This window comes from Gorilla gorilla, chromosome 7 (assembly GCF_029281585.2).
Source record: "Gorilla gorilla gorilla isolate KB3781 chromosome 7, NHGRI_mGorGor1-v2.1_pri, whole genome shotgun sequence".
In the NCBI taxonomy this organism is placed as follows: domain Eukaryota; kingdom Metazoa; phylum Chordata; class Mammalia; order Primates; family Hominidae; genus Gorilla; species Gorilla gorilla.
In genome coordinates this window covers 112099236-112119226 of record NC_073231.2, presented here as the reverse complement: position 1 = coordinate 112119226, position 19991 = coordinate 112099236, and the positions used below count along the sequence as shown (strand labels likewise).

The following is a 19991-nucleotide window of genomic DNA, read 5'->3' as shown; positions in this document are numbered from 1 at the left end:
ATATGCCAAATTCCAATTAGAGGTCAGTAACAATAAAGATGTCATTTTCTCTGTCCAGGTTTGTGAATTAACTGAATTCTATCCATGTCAGTGAGCTACAGGTTAAAATCACCTATTTTAGAAAGATTTTAGATTAATTTTTAAAATCATTTAAACTTGGAGACTCTATGATTAACTTGACATAAGTTTGGGGTAGGGGGAAAGTTGTATATATATTGATAAATAGGTTTGAGTTTTAAAAATAGAATATAGCATATAAATCAGTAGTATTTTATGTATGATAATGAAAAAATTCAGATTGTATATAGGATATTTTCCTTACTGAAAAATTATGGTCGCTCATTCCTGGCCTTATATTCTCCCCTTATAATCAGCCCTTCTAAGTACTCCTGCTTTCTATATAAGTGTCTTTTTTTTTTTTTGAGATAGAGTCTTGCTCTGTCACCCAGGGTAGAGTGCAGCGGCACGATCTCTGCTTACTGCAACCTCCACCTCCCAAGTTCAAGCGATTCTCCTCTCTCAGCCTCCCATGTAGCTGGGACTACAGGCGTGCGCCAGTGCACCCGGATAATTTTTATATTTTTAGTAAACATGGGGTTTCACCATCTTGGCCAGGCTGGTCTCGAATTCCTGACTCGTGTTCCACCCACTTTGGCTTCCCAAAGTCCTGGTATTACAGGCGTGAGCCACTGCGCCTGGCATATAACTGTCTTAATCTACTTCCAAACATTTACATTGTCCGAACGTTTTCATGAAACTTTCATGGCTCCTGCCCCAGTGGTTATCCTCAGTGATCACTGGTACAGTAGTGAGGTCTATAAAATTCCCTCTATTCCTTTCTATTGCCAAGTAAAATTCTATTCTGTGGAATCCATGACTATAATTTGTTTATCCATTCCTCAATTGATAGACATCTGGGTTATTTCCAATTTGGAGCAATTATGAACGCAGCTGCTGTAAACTTTTGAGTTCTCTGAGTCCAACCTTACTCTTAGGCCCCATGGACCTGGGCCTTGGGCTGGCTTTTCCACAACTTTTCCGCCCCTCCCTCTTCATGTGGCACCAAACTATGCTCTATATGGCTTGCAGACCTCTGCTTTGGATAAGCGTAGAACCCTGGGCCCTATAGTTTCTGCCCTTCCCCTAGTTGTGTAAGGCTTTTCACATGAGAGAAAAAATCTGGGGTGGTATGCGGGATTTTGTGCCTGTTCCTAAGGGCAGGGTCTCAGTACCTGCACACCTGTGGAACCAAAGGGGGCTTTCTCTGGTCAACTTCTCTGTCCCCAAAATTTCTGATAAGTACTAAGTAAAGGTCCCTGGGAAAGAACTCATGGATGAGCACAGATTTCCCTTGTGTCTGAGGCTCCCAGTTAGTCTCAACTATCCTACTGGCCCTCACTTGATTTTTAAGAATTAGAAATTTTCACTAATTTCTTCTTCTTCACTTTTTACATGTTTTTTTTAATTGTGGTAAAATACACATGATATTACATTTACCATGTGAACCGTTTTTAAGTGCACACTTCAGTGACATCCAGTACCTTCAAACCGTTGTGCAACCATCACCACCATCTATCTCTAGTCTTTTCACCTTTCAGACTGAAACTCTGTACCCATTAAACACTGACTCCCTATGCCCCCATCACCCATCCCCTTGCAACTACCATTCTACTTTCTGTCTCTATGAATTTGAGTCAGAGACACAGAGGAGAAAGCCATGAGATGATGAAGATGGAGACTGGTGGTGTGATGAGTCTATAAACCAACAAATGCCAGGGACGGCAAGCAAAACTAGAAGCTAAGAGAAAGGCATGAAGCAGATTTTCCCCATACAGCCTCCAAAGCCCGAATGGCCGTGTCAACACCTTAACTTTAGACTTCTAGCCTCTAGAACTGTGAGAGAATACATTTCTGTTGTTTTAAGCTACCCAGTTTGTGGTAGTTTGTTATGTAGCCTTAGGAAATGAAAACAGTATTTCTGTTTACCATATAGACATTGTTGAGATAATACACTCAAGCGTTTTGGTTTTCCTTTTCTCTTTCTAGTAATTCATGATCACTAAAGCAAGTTTCTGCATCCTGAATGGACATCAGTCTAATGTGCCTGCCCAGCAGGCACATTATCATTTATTCCCCTCTTCCAGTAGTAACAGATTATAGATTATGCTTTGGGACTATTGGTCAAAATGGCCTATTCTTCCCCCAAACTCTGTCTCTCTCTCTCTCTCTCTGTCCTTTCTAAATGCTGAGTCTTGAGGACAGTGACACAATGATGGAAAATAGCTAGAGCTGATCCATTCCAGCACTGGGATATTATCCTGTCCAAGGTCCTGCTCTTCAGAATTTCCTTCAATTCCATGAACTCCTCCATAACCATCCAATGGATTCCTTTCTGCTTAATCTGAATAGAATACACTTCTATTTAAGTCAGTGAAGGAACTCTGATAAGTTACTTCATAACTTTGAGTTTTGTTCTGTTTTAAGATTTACCTTACTTGGACTTACTACTATTAGTAAGTTCCAGTGAAATTTCAGCCTTACTCCATTCCCTTCCACAAAATAATCTAAATGATTAGCTCAGAGCTTTTCTATGTAGTTATCTATAATGTATCTATTACTGTTTTTGCAAATCTCTGTGCTTCAGTCAGAAGAGGCAGTTGATGGAAAACTTTTTAAAAGTGCATAGTTTCTAACTAAGCTACTAACAACCTTTTATTTTCAGTCCCATTAGACAGCAAAAATAATTTAAAAACTGCAATACCAAAGAAAACTTTACCCATAATATTTAGGGACAAACATAATGTGTGCATGATACTCAAACACAAAACTCTTAATATAGTATATAATCAACAGCTATGCCTTAAAGGCTATGTTAAAATGATTTCTCTCTAGGTATTTCTTAAAATTACAGAATATTTTTACCATGCCAGAATGGTAATTTTTTCTTCTTAGTTGTTCATTTCATATTTCAGATAATTAAAAACTGTATATGAAACATTCACATGACTTTATTCTTTCTCTGTTATACACCCACCAATGTAACTGCTGATTTGAAATTTAAAAACATGCTGGCAAAGAGGTAAATATCTCACTTCAATGATACTTTAGTCGTGTGAAAGAATACCTTTCAACTTCTTTGGTCTTCTTAAGAATTTAAGAACCTAAATAGATGTAACAGAAAATGAAAGTCTGGTTCATTTCTGTGGTTTTTAATTTTTGAACTGCATTGTGCTAAAGTATCTCCCCTACCTCCCATGTTGGAAACTACATATGGAAAAACCAATTGCTACACTGACATACTTACCACAAGCAGACTACATTTTATAGTAGCCTGAAAGCTACTAACTTTAAAAATGCAAAGATATGTGATTTTATTTTCCCATTTTAAGACATTTTAAAATAAGGCACTTACATTTATTTATGTGACTAAACCATTTGGGTGAATGAAAACAGAAGAAAATATTTTTCACTCAAAGCCATTTATCATGGCTGTTAACATTCTTCTGCTTAATATGTGATGTATGACATCCAGTCACTGTGATCTACGCAAAGGGTGAAAAACAAATGAGAGAAAACATCCTTAGTCAATTAATATGTTAATTAAAAAAGTAAGATCACATTTTATCTTAGAAAATGACTGCATTTAAGAGACTGCATTCAACAGCCCTAATGGATGATGTAGAATTTTTTTTTTAATATACAAACATTTAACAAGTTAACCTCTCTGGAATTTTTTTTTAGTTGCCCATGTTTGTAGAGACTGAGACTTGTTTGTACATAAATCTTAGTAGCCTTCCTGTAAAGTGTAATTTGGTATGTAGATGAAGGACCAGAGGTTAGTGAGGTAAGCCAGGAACAAAGGAATAAATCACGGGATGTTAGATTAACAATTTACATGATGACAGCTCCTGACTTTTATCAGAAAACAGTGATTCTACTACCTAGTATCTAATGTAAGAAAATATATTAATTTGTTCCTTGAACAAACAGTTGTTTGTAGCAAAACATAAATTCTACTGTGTACTCAGCCAGTCTAATGATGTAGATTGAAGGAAGAGAGCTAATGTGCACTGCTGTCATTAATCTTGAAAATTCAGATCAATCATTGGAAACACATATTCAGTAATGGTACAGAAAGAATAGTCTAGACTTTAACCATGACCCAGATGAAATAAAACCATGGCTCTAACATTTTTCTCTGGGGCCAAACAGTAACATAAATGCTGTGGTGGCTTCTTACTGTGCTAGCATACAATCAGCATACAAACAGCAATCCCTCAATTTTCTATGGGAAAACACACTTCCTCAACCAGTATATTCCACCTTTCCAGCCACTATGACTGGTGGAGGGCTCTTGACCTGACCAGGGATATTTGCTGGAATTTCTAGGAAGAGCAGCTTCCTCTTTTGTCTGTAAAAGGTACAGGAAGAGACTGTCCTCTTCACTAGGTTTGAACCTGGGAACATGAAGCTCTGAAAGCTTCTGGCAGCCATCTTAGAACCCTGAAGAGTAAGCCTGTCAAGGACATAGCCAAGACTAAGGAAGAGGAGCTAAGAAATCGCAATGGAAACTGCAGTGCAACTGGTCACATGGGTGTGAGCCCTGAATCAGGTCCTGCTTAGAGTCACATAGAGCTCCTGGCTCCACTCACACAGTCATGAATCATGTCTCTCCTTTTTTTCCTCAAGAAACTTGAGATCAGGCTTTATGACTCTTGAGAGTAAAACAGTTGGAACTAATTCAAGCATAAATGATCACTTGCAAGGGCACAGCTGAAGTGTGATGGAATTAGCAGAGTACAAGGACAAAGAGGGTGCCAGACATCATGCTAGCATCTTTACTTGCTTATGTTACCGAATCATCACAGGAATCATAACCTATAATCCGGTGGATATGATTCTCAAAAAGTAGTAAGGTAGAAAGTAATTTGCCCAATTTTTTGTAGCTAATAACTGAGGAACAGAGATTTGAATACAAACTTGTGTGGTGCTAAAGAGAATGTTCTTTCAAAGTTTCCATCTGTTCTGGTTTCCAACTTTAACTCTTTCATTATTCCAACTGATCATATGCATATCAGTCACCATAAATTACAAATAAGAATACATACATTATTTATTTTACAATGAATAACATACAACAGGTTTTCAGATTTTTATTGAATCTGAAACGCTTCAATAAACCATAATGGCAACAACACTAAACTGGTATAAAAACATCTATTAACTTAATAACAGAATTATCAGCAAGGGCCAATCTTCAATTTTCTGATCATCAAAAAATACATCCTAGTTGAAAGACATTATGCATATGGTTTTGTTTGATTTTAGATATCTTTACCTAAAGCTCTACTTATTTTCATCCCAATTAGGAAAAAATAAAAAGGCGTTTAATCTTTTTGACAATTTAGGTGAATACCTGAATTGAACATAATTAGAGACGCATCAGTTACCTTTTTTTTTTTTTTTGCCTCTAACAGAATCTAACAACTGAAAGGAGAAGCTCTTGAGCTAAATATCAGTTCTTGAGCATTTTTAAATAAACAGAAGAAACATGGATTTAACCAAGAAAATAAGCATGCTCTTGAGGAGGTTTGGATGGAGATTTTGAAAACTGTAAACTAAGCTGAAATGATGCAGAGTGACTACTGACCTCAGGCAAATCACTTCATAATTATCTTTATTTTAAAGATGAAGAAATAAAAGTTCCATAAAGTTAAGCTCATCTAAAGTCACAAACTACTAAGCAGGAGTGCCAGATTTGACTGCAAGCTCTTGATCCTCCCTAAATGTCTGTGCCTCTTTCCTTGTAAATGGGTGGTTAGTATTCTGGCTCATCAGTCAGTCTTTCCCAAACACATCAGTTGATTGTCAAACCTGGTCAAAACACTGTTGTTCAAATCAAAATTGCAAAAACCAGCCTTCATGATCCAGAAGGCTGAGTTCAGTGTTTTGGTCAGTGGGGTCCCAGACCAAGGTCAAGCAACATGCATGTAATTGTGTAAAACAGACTACAGCCTGCACCTATTACTGTGCCCCCAATGACAAACAGCATGTCTCTTTTACCTTCTTTAGGAGGATAGAGACAATTCTGAATCACAAAATCAGAAGGAACCACATCAGCCATCTGAGCCCAGGATTCAGATTCCAAACGGCATCCCATAATGAATATTCCAGAGATAGAAGAGATACACTATTTATAAAGAAGACTGAAAGCCTGGGGAAATGTTCCAGGCTATTTTTTTTCTTAAGATGAATAAGCATTTGTAAACAAAAGTAAAATCTTCCACAAACAAGGTTGCCTTTTTCCTGCATTGCTATTACTTATCTTTAACAAAGATAAAATGAAATTTTAAAAAAAGATATTCTCTTTGCCTTTACTACAGCATAAATTTCAAAATCTTGCTGTGTGTGTGTGTGTGTGTGTGTGGGTGTGTGTATGTGTGTGTGTGTGTGTTTGTTGTTGCTCCTGAATTCAACAAGAACAACATAAGGTGTTTGATAAAATTCTCACATGACCCTCCTTCCAGCTGGCACAATAACTGACATGCCAGAGTAAGCAGCAAGTTTGTTTTTAGGTAAATGGAGCTGCCATCTTATCAATATTTCCTTTTCCCCCAAATAAATATGGTTTCTCCAAATAAGTATACTTTAAAGCATAGGTATTCCCTAGTACCCAAAATAACAAAAATGCTCAGTTCTGTAGTCTTTATATTAATCTCCCCAAAATAGTGACACAGAATGTTCAGTGTTTGAAAGCGTGTGGTTAGAGCCTTTGCTGCAAACACCATTAGAACAAAACTGATTTGAAATTCTGCTTCCTCTAACTACCAGTGCCAGCCAGCCCATTGTCTTCTACCATTGTGGCTATCAGAAGTGCAAAAGGGCACACATCCATTCAACAAGTATCTGCAGGGAAGGAAACCACCTCTCCTTGCTCAGATGTCAAACAAAATAAATAATCATTTGCTAAGGAAAGGAAAAGGGAGACAAGAACTGACCCCTTTCACCTCAAATTTCTCATTTCTTCCTTGTCTAGGCTGTACAGAAATCCATGTAACTGTTTTCCCTTTAATGATTTCTTCTGTCTTCTGCATCTCACCAATTGTGTTCTGAAGTCTTTTCAACAATCAGGAAATATCTCTATAATCGCTCCAAATTCAATGAAAATGAATGCCCATCTTATGTTTCTTTGTACAGATACTTTTAAAGATATATCTGGGTATTGCAAGTGCAAGAGTCCCAGTGTCTAGAACAGAACCTGCTACTGCTGAGTTTACAAATGCTTATTGAATTGACAAATATGATTATCATTGGTTCAAATCATATTTATTGGGTTTTCACGTAGTCCAATGACAGGTGCATTCTATCAGTACCAGTGTTGCTTACACTGAAGTCATCTTTTCCTCAGGTCTTTCACTATTCCCTTGGGAAAGAGGAAGCCTCTCTAATAGCAAGAATATGCAATTGAACAAACCAATTCAGTAAATATAGAAGCAGAGAAATTGAGGTTGCCTTTGTGAAAAACAAAGGCTCTCCCCACTGCCTTTTTCCAAGACAGGCGCAAATCCCCATTCCACCTAGAAGCAGAAAAGAGCTGTTTGTGTTTGTATGCACAGGAGAAAGGGCGGGGTCGGGGGGGTGGCGTTGCTGGGTGCCCCAGAGTCTTAGCAGGAGTATCAAGTCTGCTGCCACACAAATCCCTGAGGGACAGTAATAGGTAAGGGTGATTGGAATAGTTATTAGAACAAGAAAGGAAGTAAGCAACCCTAATGATGACACCTTCAGAATGAATTCTGAAACAAACCAATTAACAAAAATGGGTGGAATGGTGAGACAGAAGAGGGGGTAGATACAATGACCAAATTTTAGTTTCACTAGGCCTCATTGTGCTAATGACAAGGCTTTTACCTAATAAGTGCTCTGAGCTCCTGCATGCAGGGGATATTAGAACAGTATCTTACTACATTTATGAGTGTAAGGTATTGTTCCTCCTTTCTAGGCAACGTATTGTGCTACGGAATCGAAAGGCTTGATGCTTCTCAATACGCCCCATGCTGTCAATTTCAAATGGAAATTAAATACAATACGATAAAATTATACAACATTCTTACCTTTCTATGTAGATACCTATAAATACTAAGATTTCATTTTGGAATATTTTGGGGTGTTTCAAATAAATATTTGTCTAACATTTTTCTCTGATTGTTCAATCCCTCACTTGATAAAGAACTTACAAGTTGTAATTTTAATTAAATTCATTTGAATTAAAAATTAAGATTATCGCTTTTAAAAAGCAATTACCAAACAAGTTCAGTGAAATTAGTATAGCAGAATAGTTCTGATTTGGTTTTATCAAACAATGTTTACTTAGCTCACATGCACATATGCATATAATTCACCTTTTAGAAATTCTCAATATGTCTTAAGATTTTTTGTTTGCTTTTTAAAGGCTGAAAAACAGTTCTGCCAAAAGGAAGCCTCTTTAATTTCCTTAAAACAAGTGTTTTTGAACATGGACCATTTTGCAAAGAAAGTCTCTTATTAACTACTCTTGATTTTCAAGATGGACTTCCAATAGGAATATTTGAAAGTATCCTAAAAGGGGTTCCTTTTAATGTTAAGCACATCTTATTGAAAGCCAAGTTTCTCAAATTAAGCATTACTGACATTTGGGCTGGATAATTGCAGAAGGCTTTCCAGTTTATTGTAGAATGTTCGCAGCATCCCTGGCCTGGCCCACAAGACACCAGCAGCACCTCTCCCCCAAAGTTGTGACAACCAAAAATGTCTCCAGACATTGTCAGTATCCCCTAGCGGGTAAAACTGCCCCCAGTGCAAAATCACTGCTCTAAGCCTATCAACAAGATCTATCCCTAAAGTGAGAGAAAGTGATTTCTCTTCTTCCACTTTGACTGACATCTCTATTTCTCATTCTGCCTCCTCAAGCCATTTCACCACCTTTACTTTCTTCTTCTTCTTCTTCTTCTTTTTCTTTTTCTTTGTAATGACTTTATCTTAGGGCAACAAAGATTCCATTGACTATTTTCTAAAGCTTATCAGGATTTAGGGAACAATCCTCCAGAAAAAAAGTGTCCATTTAGGCTTCCACTTAAGGACTAGGAACCAGCCCAAGGGTACAATCCTTTGTATTTCAAATGCAGGAGATGGGGAGTAAAAGATTCTCTCATCTCACATTAAATTTAGCATTCTATAATGAAGCCTTTTCCTGCACACACTCATAAGATCTACCCGGACCTAATCTCTGCTTTTATATGATACCCTAATCAATTTGGCCGACTTTCCCTCTTCCGTGACCCCCAAACAAAACAATACAGGCAAACATATCAGATGATGTTTTATTTGAACAGCATTCTGTGCAGAACAGAATGGCTAAAATGATCATTTATTTTACCTTCACATGATTTATAATAATGACTGAAAAAAATCATAGCCATAAAAGCCAATAATGACAGCAGAAGTCTTTTTATTCAAATTTCCCACCTTACAGATGTCCAGAATAATCAACATATTTCAAAGGGTATATTTCAAAAACGTACTAGCAACTCAGCCAGCCACTGTCACATGGAATAAGAAGACATGCCCTGGCCATTAGAACCATGCTGTCCTCGCTCTTGTGTCCCTCCACGGGACAGACATCACCTTGCAAGACAACTCGTGCCACTGTCCCCAACAGTTTTCCACAGAGTTCTTGTTTCCCTTCATCTGAATCTTCTCTGTGCAATTTGATGTCCTGAACTATTTCTGACGGTTGCACACAAGATCTCAGGGACTGGACTTTTTAGTTATGAGACCAGCCCTCTTAGATAGCAGACAGTAGGTACAGTGCTTGCTCTCCCTTCTTTGCATCCTTCCAGAGTTGCCTTCATCCTCATTTCCTGCATCTGGTAAAGTCTCTCTGGAAATGTGAAACCGACGACAGAACATGGCAAGCTGGATGGAGAAGCCGACAACCCCTCCCCCACTCTCACCCAACGCCGGGCCGGTCCTGTTTCGGATCCTGCACACTGTGGAAGCTTCTTGCTTCCTTGTTTTGGTGGGTGAAATCTTTGCTGTTCAAAAGGGCGTTTTTGCACAGAAATTTTAGGACGTGTTTATTCTAGTAACGTAGTGTTTTCTTTTTTCGCTATATTTACATGTGGAGAACTCCAGGGAGGCCCCCACCAGAGATCCCTTAAATGCTGGTCTCTGTCCCTGCTTCTCGGCCCCGCTGGCCTTTTGGAGCCATCGTGCTTCCCAGTCCGCAGGCAACAATCACAGCATCACCTGCAAGGGGCAGCAGAGTGAACCGCGGACCCCTGGAGTGACGCCTTGGAGATGGACCCTTTGGATTTGGGAACCCCTCTGACGGCCGGGACTCCCAGGATTCCCTTCCATAGAGGGAGTCCACGGTGGTCGCAGCCGGCGGCTGAATCCTCCTTAGAGTGCTGAATCAGAGAAGACCCGCATCAGGTTTGGGATGTAAGTGGAGAGGGAGAGGTTAGAAAGAGGCATCATTGGATAAGCAAAGAATGCTACCCTGGGAAAAGGAGGCAGAAAAGACGTAGGGAAGTATGTTCCCCTTAATCCCTTCCCCGTGCCGCCCGTAGATCCCTGGATCTTCTTGTCACGGAGACAGGCTGCAGCCACACACGCGACCCCGGGCCGGAAACATGCACACGCGCGCGCGCACACACGCACACACACGCCCCGCTGCGAGTTGCACGCTGCAGACTTCTGCCTGACTTCCCGGCCAAAAATACCGCACCTCTGGGGCCAGACCACGAATTCCTGTGGCCTAGAACTGACACCACTCCCCCTACCCCACCCTACCCCCGCAATACACACATTCAGACCCTACACTGCACCCTGAGCGTGCCGGGAACCACTGAACGGAAGCCCGAGCAGCTCCCCCCGTAAACGACTACCTTCCCCACTGCCTAATGTCTATTTAAATCTCCTACAAGCCCGCCTACAGCGAGCCGAGGTGCGTCCAAGCCGGGTAGTAGACGGAGGAGGAGCCAGGGGTGAAAGTGAACCTCAGAGAACAGTACTAAATCACTATTCAAGGGGCGTCACGGGGAAGCCTCCAACCCTCTCCTGAACCTTTTCAGGCCCTACCAGCAGCCCAGTTCCTCCGCCCGATACTGCACAGCTCCCCTCCTCTTCACCCAAATCCCTCAGCGATTTTCCAGTCAGCCCTCCAGACCACTTTCTACATCCATCCTTTCCCCAGCCAGTTCCCAACATGTGGCCTCGGGTACTCTAGCCAGAGACAGATTCCAGGCTGACTCCATCATGATGTGCCCCCTAGCCTTTTACTGATTCCCCAAATTATCCGAATCCACTCGCCCCTCCGGAGCCCACTGTCCCTTCCACCGGCGTCCTTTGCTCTCGTCCAAATCCGCTTTCCACGCGCCCCACTTTCCACCCATCCTCCTGCCGTTCTGTTCAAGACACGCTTGCCCTCCACTCTGCGCCCCCCAACACTGTGCTCTCACGCTGCTCCCACTCTATCCCCCGGCGACACCCCCACTTTCCTTCTGCGGCTGTCCCTGGCCGGGCTCCCGCGCCCCAAACCCAGCCTCCCCGCCCGGTCTCCTCCCTCGCCGCCCGGTCTCCTCCCTCGCCGCGCGGTCTTTCCTTCTTCCCAAGTCCGCCCTCTGGGCCCCCGCTGGAGCTAGTTCTGCCCTCCTGCTCTGCCCGTCGTCCCCGCTCGAGCATCCCAATGGACACCCGCTTTCAAATTGGCTAAGTGGCTCGGAGAGGCGCCAGGCACAGGGGGCAGAGGCCAGCCGGCTCTCCCGGGCGCCAGCCGCGCCTCCCGCTCTCTCTCCTGGACTCCCGCGGGCGCCAAGCCCTCGCCCTAACGCCCAGCAGCCTCACAAACTTACTTGCGGGTCGCCAGGAGGGGGCTGCGGTGAGCGGCGGCGGGCCCCGCGGCGGCGAGTGCGCCCCTCTCGGCGGGGCTGGGCGGCGCGGCGCCGGCGCTGAGCTCCTGTGGCCGCGAGGTGAATGGGCTCAGCCTGACGCAGCCCAGCTCTGCCCCCGCTGCCGCCGGCGCCGCTGAGCGCTTGCAGACATGCTCAGTTTCCGGACCTGCCCGCGTGGAAGCTACCAAGAGCCGGCAGCGGCGGGGGAGACTGAGAGGAGCCGCGGGGCGCCGCGAGCCGGAGGCTACCACGCCGGGGGCGGGGGGGAGCCACGCAACGCTAAAAATAGCTCCTGCGGAAGCCACGCTGGCTTAGCGCGCACCCCTCCCGGCGCGCGGCCTCTCTGGCTGGGGTTCGGGCTTCTGCGCTGGCTACCGCGTTGGGGACCCCAGCTCGCCGAGTCCTGCCAGGCGTCTGCCTGCACTAGGATCCCCATCCCGGTGGAGACGGCGCCTCCAGTTCAGGCGCCCACTCGAATAGCCTGGACTAAGCCAGAGCTGCCCCGATTTCGGGGTCCCGCCTGTCGGGCAGCTCTAATACTAGGCTCTCCCTAGAGAAGCAGAGGAAAGTTTTGTTAAAGCGATAAAAAAGCTTCTGCAAGGAAAGCTGCAAGGAAATTTGTTCAGATTTACGGAGGAAAAAAATGTTCTTCAGATGCTTTGGTTGCTGGGAAAAACAAGGAGGAAAGGAAGGCGAAGTCTGACAGCCTAGAAAGGGACCCAAGGCAGCTTGGAGCGGGCTGAAGGGGGTTCTGCAAAGAGCTTCTAAAATTCAGAATTCTTTGCAAGGCGTTTGTGACTCCTCATTCCGCAGTGTTTTGCATAATTCGTTGACACCCCACCCTGACCTTGGAGATTTTCTTGTTCCTGTCACCTGAACTGTAATTTACTTTCTCCGCATGCTGCCTTCACTCCTTCCCCCTCCAACCCGGTTTTAAATTGCAGAACGAAAAGGGCGCAAACTCTGGATGGGTAGATTCCCAGACCTGAACTGGAACCTGGCTGTTCTGTAACCTTGAGGAAAGGAGCTGGTCCTGTTGCCGAGTTCGGGATGTATCCCAGATCTCCTGTGCATCCAGCAAACACTTCAAGCGTAGGAGCCTTTCAGCCACCTCACCTGCAAATTAGCTATTTCCCGCTATTAGTGTTCACTCTGTTCTACCTTAATTTCTGATCATTTATTATTATTTTTTAATTCTGTTCTTTAAAGTGAGAGGTACAGATATTTCCTGGGTCAAATTTCCGTCTTGTTTCACTCACCTCTCACAGCCACCCAATGAGAGAATCATTATTATTCCCATTTGACAGACAGGGATGTTGAAATTTAGCGACAGGCGCTCATCGCTTGCCTGGAATAATAGAGTGTTGAACCTAGGGTCGGCCAGACTAGAAACTTTCACGGTTTCCGCATAACCTATTTCCCCGAGTCAATAGCTTTACCTGAGATAAGGGATCAAGAAAATTAGATACTATTCTGAGTGGCGTGGCGTGTCAACAATAAGCCGATTGATAAGCCAATTGCGGGTTTTGTTCTCCATTATTTTCACCTAATTTCTTTACGAGCATTCGCAGCTTAAACTTTCTGTTATGTTGAAACTGATAGCGTTTCATTTTTATTCTATCAGAAAGAATTTACTGAGAATCTTCTACAAGCAATGTATAGACTAGGTATGTATTTTATAATTATCTCAGTTCAGACTCTGTGATAAAGCTGCTTTGTTTTCCCAGTATTATAAATTAGTTAGACTTTGCTAACCCTACTAAGTAATGTACGTGTGATTTTTTCATAGAACTGTAGTGGAATCTGTCTATTTGGGTCAAGATGTCCTCCCTCCTAAGATATTTGCGCCCTTCCATCCCCACTTGCAATTTAGTGCCATGTGCACCCCAAAATAAGTAATCAATTAAGGTTTGATCTTTTACTTTTTTACTGAAGCTGCAAATGTCATCTGCAGGACCAGGGCCACTTTATAATGACAACATCATGTTTCTAATTTTCCATAGGTGATTCATTGGGATATCAAAATGTGAATTTCCTTAGACTATCAACACAAATCATTCCTTTCTATCAGTGGTGAAGGAAGGTGAAAAATAAACTTTACTTTCATCCTGGTTGCTTTCATTCTTCCTCTTTCAGTAATTATTCTTAAGGTGGTATGGCACTCTGAACATCTTCATGCTACAGCATGCACACTACCCATAATCATGAAACAGGGAAAATCTTGATTTCAAAGTCTCTTTGGTGTCCTATGGAAAAGTGTAGCTCAAAAACGTACTGCACTGAGGACTCAAAGTAACAAGTGACAGGGATGCAATTCTAACTTAGGCAGAGAAAATGCATTGACCCGTGTAACTCAGAAGTACTAGAAATAGCAGGGTTTGTCCTGGGCTTAACAACATTAGGAAGAATATGATTTTCTCTTTCTCTAACTTGCTTTCGGCATTGCTTCCTGTGTTGGTTTCATTCCCCTCACATTATGTCCATAGTGCCAGCCCTACACAGTTGACGAATTTTGTAACCTTACAAAGAAATCAAGTCTCTTGTTCTGTTGAGCAGATCAATCTTTGAAGGTGTACTCTTATTGGCTGTCCTGGCTCACACAATCAACCACCTGCATCCTCTTGGGGGTGAAAGATTCTCAAAAGGGAAAAAAGTATTTGGTTAGCAAAAGAAGGAATAGGGGATGTTTGCAAGATAGGAATAATGGATATCCAGTAAACTCATAGAGTGGACTGTTTCCCCATGGACAAAAAAAGGACAGCAAGTGTGTTGGAAGGTCTGTTGGTTTCAGTTATTCAGAAATGAGCAAGATAATAATAATACTTTGAAGTGAACTTTTCCCATCTCTTTTTAGGCTCAGTTGCTTTGATTTGCCTGCCTAAGGGTAACAGAGAGTCCCCTCTTTGTTGCCTTTTCATCTTTATTTCAGGGCCCTGGTTATTTCCAGGGTGGTGCCACTCATTAAAGACAGCTAATGAGCCACCCAGCCAACTGACGCTTTCAGTCCCCAGTCTGTCTCTGCAGGAAAAGGATGTTTTCCATATTATTAAAGCCCATTTTTTTTGTTTTGATCTAATGTACTTGATCATTATGTAAACAATTTGATAATAAAAAGTGGGGGTTTTCCCATTGTGCCTCAAAACATGAACAGATAGGGGGAAATGCTGCTGTCCTTATAGTTTTGTATTATTTCTTATGCTAGAATTATTTGAATAATTGGCTGTCTTTTTTCCCTTTACTTATCTTATGCAATTTGTTTGTTACCTCCTTTAATATTTGTTATTCTAGGAATAAATCAATGCAATCCATGAATCATCTCATTTAAACTGCATTCTATAGTTACGTTAAACTTATCAAATCCAGGATCTTTTCCTTGAACTTCTTCTCATGACTTTGTACATTGTCTTCTAGGAACTCCTCCCTTAGCTCTGTCACACCACAGCACACATCTTTTTTTTTTTTTTTCCTCTGAAACGGAGTCTCACTCTGTTGCCCAGGCTGAAGTGCAGGGGCACTATCTCAGCTCACTGCAACGTCTGCCTCCAGGATTCCAATAATTCTCCTGTCTTAGCCTCCCACATACCACATCTTAACCTACACCTCAGATTATTCCTCTTTTCTTTTCCTAGTTCTCATCTCTGTAGTTCTTTGTCCCTCTCTACACCACACTACCTTTTTGTTTTAGTTATCTACATACTTGCTTCTCCTCCCCCACTGAGCGGCAAGTTTCTGGAGGATTGGGACAATGGCAAATTTATATTTGTGTGTATTTTATCTTTGTCAGTGCTCAAATAGGTGCTTGCTGATGCATTGAGGGATTATAGGACAGGAAGTGAATATTAAAGTCTGAAACGGGGAATGCATGAGGTGGGCACTAAGTCATCTGCTTTCGGGGAGTCAAGGAAACATGGAGAGAGCTGATGCTGGAGATAGGCTGACATGCAATATACACTACTTCTTTCACCATTTTGTGTAGGGATACCTCTGTATAGTCCCTTCTTTTCTCCTTTACTTTGTCTTACTTTGAATTCCTTCACTGAGATCTATGCTACACTGCCAAGCATCTGGTATACTTCCAGGTATTGGCACTGACCACTGAGCATATTCTCCTTCCATTGCACAGAGGCAAACCATTTTAGATATTTGGACACTAGCCTGTCTTTCTGTTGCACTTCTTTCATACCAAATTTGCTTTTAGAAAATCAGAACCAAGGTAGAAATGTGAAACAATTTGTAAATGAGTTTTTTAAGGGAAAAGGAAATACCAAGACAGTTTCATTAAAGAGCTATTAAAAGTTTGTCTTCTTGATAGCTATTTTCCCGTTGTGAAAAAAATTAAATTTGGAGAACTAAATAGTAGTAGTTCAAAGTCACTTATGCCCCAATTATTTTTTCATTTCATGACTATAGATAAATGTCACAACAGATTCATTAATGATATATACTAAAGATATAAATGCACATTTCTACCCTCTCTCTGCACTTTCAGGCTGAAACAATTCTAGATAATAGTCATGGGACATTAAGGATCACACAGTATTTGTGAATCAAAGATGCTTCTTGACTAAAAGACTTAGCTCTGATGGCCCTTTCCTCAGGAAAGAAGAATGTGGATAATTATGTACTTCAAATACCAGGCTGCTCTTTTCTTGCCTCTGAATCTAACACAAACATGGCTTAGTTCTTGCAGAAGCAGCAAGATCCTGATAAAGCTACAACTCGTTTCACTTCTCTTTGAGTCCAATGCTACAATAACAAGTATGTTTAATGTGTGATCTCAGATTCTCAAATATAACTACGACCATTAGTTTATTTCCACAATGTTTTTATTATAATGGATTCAAAATACTACTGTGCATCAACTAATATTAATAATAATATTCAACATTTATTGGTACTTCTATGTGTCTCTTTCTGTGGTAGGCACTCCTTTGCATACTACTTATTTAATTCTCATAGCAATCCAATGAGGTATATAGTATTTTAGCCTATTTTTGGTTGGACGTATAGAAATTCAACCTAGACTGGTGTAGGTGAAAAGGGAAATTTTCTGGCACAGTAGTAGAGTGAAATATAAGACAGGGAGCTTCTCTGAGCCTCAGGAGGTGGAAATGCCATCACAATTCTGTCCATATCTCATCAGCAGGTTTATTTTCCCACCTTGCAGACAGGCTTTTTCCACAGCCTGTATAGTCCTTGGATCCCTTCATTAAATAAGGACAGGATCTGTTCAATTGGCTTTGGTTTAGAAGTTTCCAAAGAACTCGGTGGCTTGCTTCCAAAGAATATAGAAAAGGAAGAACAGCAACTTTACAGTGGAAAAGGCTGGCCGAAACTATCTTAACCAAGTGATGAAGGCTTAACATCACCAGTGATGTCATGTGACTATCATTTACTGTCTAATATGATGTAATGACAAAGGCACCTCATCTCTGTGGATTTCTTTCCAAAAACCTACAACTCCAGTTGAATCATGAGAAAATATCAGATAAACCCAAACTGAGAGACATTCTACAAAATACCTGACCAGTACTCCTTAAAACTGTCAAAGTCATAAAAAACAAAAACTAAGCAACTATTATACAACAAAAGAGACCAAAAAGACACAACAGCTAAATCCATTGTGGTATCTTGAATTGTATGCTGGAACAGAAAGAGGGCATTAATGAAAACAATTGGTAAAATATGGAGTTCAATTAATAGTAATGTAACAATGTTAATGTTAATAGTAATTAACCAATGTTAATGTTTTGACAAATGTAAGATGTTAACCATGGGGCAAATTGGGTGAAGGATTACAGGAACTCTCTGTATTATTATTATTACAACTTTTCTAAAAACATAAAACTATTCTAAAATTTAAAAATTTAAAAATGTATATTTTAAAAATACAGAGGAAAAGAAATCCCTGGGGAAAAACATGATCCAAGAAGCTTGGGTTAGGTGCCCATCCAAGACAGATTAACTGAATAGCAGGCAAGTGCATCCAGCAGAAAAATGTCCCCTGGGGTCCAGACTTGGTATTCCAGCCATTCCCAGGGAATGAGAGTGGACAAGAGGGATGGAAGAATACAGCTGTGAAGCAGGCAGGACTGCAGCTGGTAAGTAACATAGATGAAAAAGCTGAAGGTCAAAGAACTAAGTACTGTATTTCATCAATCTAAGATAAAATAATCCACATGTTAACCTTCATGAAATTGGGATGTATCTTTTCTTTCTTGGTGATTTGTCAACAATGTTGTAGATTTGACAAAATATGGTAATTTTCTTAACCATAGTAAATTATAAGACCCAGGATTCCAACACAGGTTCTTAGTTTAACTGTCATTCTTTTCAGGCTTTCCTCGATATTGACCACACTGTCATATAAAACAAATGCTGATTATGTAGACAAAACTGCAAGAACAAAAGTAGAATTGAAACCATGAAAAATTTGACCGAAGAATTTATTAATCTAATAAAGTCATCAAGACACTATACACGTCTAGAGACACCAAATTAGATAGAATTCTATGAAATTAGGATAGTCGAGGACCAAGACGTAAGCTATTTGACATGTAATATACAAGATAAGTTATAACACTCCATTTTAGAAATTTTAAGTTGACATTTCAGTTCAAGTAGCTAGAAAGACGCTAGATATGTTTTTAAAATAACTTTTCTTAGCCCTGCACCTCATTAGTTTAATAAGATACTAATGAAACCAGGTAACATGGCATTTGTGTTTCATTCCTTTAATACACAATAACATACTATTAGGAAAACAACTGAAGACAATGAGGCAGAGCCTCTACCAATTCCACTTTTTAATTCATTATCATTTATTGTACACCTGTTATTAGCCATATACCCTAGTGGTATATATTTTTAAAAAGATAGATACACTTTGTTCCTGCTTTCATGAAACTTGTGTTTCAGCATAAAAGAAAGAGGTTTCAGAGTGTAATTACAAGTGAGGTAAGAATTTTAAAACTGTAGAAGTTTTGGGAGCATATAGCCAGGGAATTTAATCTAGTCCAGAAGGACAGAAATGGCCTAAGGAAGTGATACTTAAGCTGATACTTTTAATAAAATAAGTACAGACATTTATTGAGCACTTGCTGTGTGCCAGGCACTAACTTCAGTGCTTTACCCAACCTGACAGATACAGTCCAGATGGCTAGCTCATTATATGTTCAGACCTCTTTCTAGAGGTTTTATTGTAGGCATAAGTTGAATGGCTAAAAGCCCACCTTTCTCAAACATCCTTGTAGCTGGATCCCCAGGTATAATTTAGGTTCTACCAGTTAGAAGTTTTCGGCTAGCACACTATCCCAAAACTCCGCTGACCTTTACATGCCTGCAGAAACACTTTTTTCTGATTGCTTTACCTATAGCTACCTCATCTGAGGTAGTTGCCTTGAAAGATTGTGTGTATTTTCCATTCATTCAGTTCTACCAATTTTCTTGGCCTCTAAGTCTATAGCATGAGAAAAATTTCAGCAGCCCGAGGAGGTTGGGGAGCAGGGGGAAATTACAAAGTCAACCCAAAGGAAATTCTGCATGCTTACAGAATAGCAATATTTATCTGTTTTTAAATTGTATTTGCATGAAGCATGAGAATATGGAATATGTGTATGTGAATGGATTCGAGTTTGCTAAACCAAGGAAGAAAGAGGAGCATAATTTATTAATGTGGGGTCACTCATCAGAGAGTCTGTCTTTAATGTACTAGCAGTTGGAAAAAGTTCTAACAATTTGTTCACTTGGTTAACTTAATCCTGGTCTTAATGTAAATGTAAAATATGCAGTGAACTGTGATAAGTGAAGATGTTAAAAATTCCTAGCTGTGATATAACAGGGATCTGAGAAGGTGTGGAGATGGGGATGTTGGAGTGGCATTATCCAGGACGATTGGCTCAACAACTCCCTGTTGGTCTCTGGGAAGGCCCAAAAGACCCTGCTTTCACCAAAACACCAAGTGCTGCATTGGCTTCCCTCTTTTGCCAAGAATAAAGGTGGGAGATACTGATATTTAAGTGGTTTCTAAGATTTGATGTAAATGAAAGACTATTAGGGCGG

The 19991-nt window shown here is 40.9% G+C and overlaps 1 protein-coding gene across 2 annotated transcripts in view; it reads right to left on the bottom strand.

Annotated features, from left to right (window-relative positions):
- Positions 1–12176, bottom strand: part of OXR1 (oxidation resistance 1) — a 483216-nt gene extending 471040 nt beyond the window's left edge. For both annotated transcript variants that reach the window (XM_019032276.3, XM_019032279.3), the window contains exon 1: positions 11892–12176. The gene's annotated coding sequence lies outside the window, so the exon portion shown is untranslated. The remainder of the gene's footprint in view (positions 1–11891) is intronic.
- Between the last annotated feature and the right edge of the window lie 7815 nt (positions 12177–19991).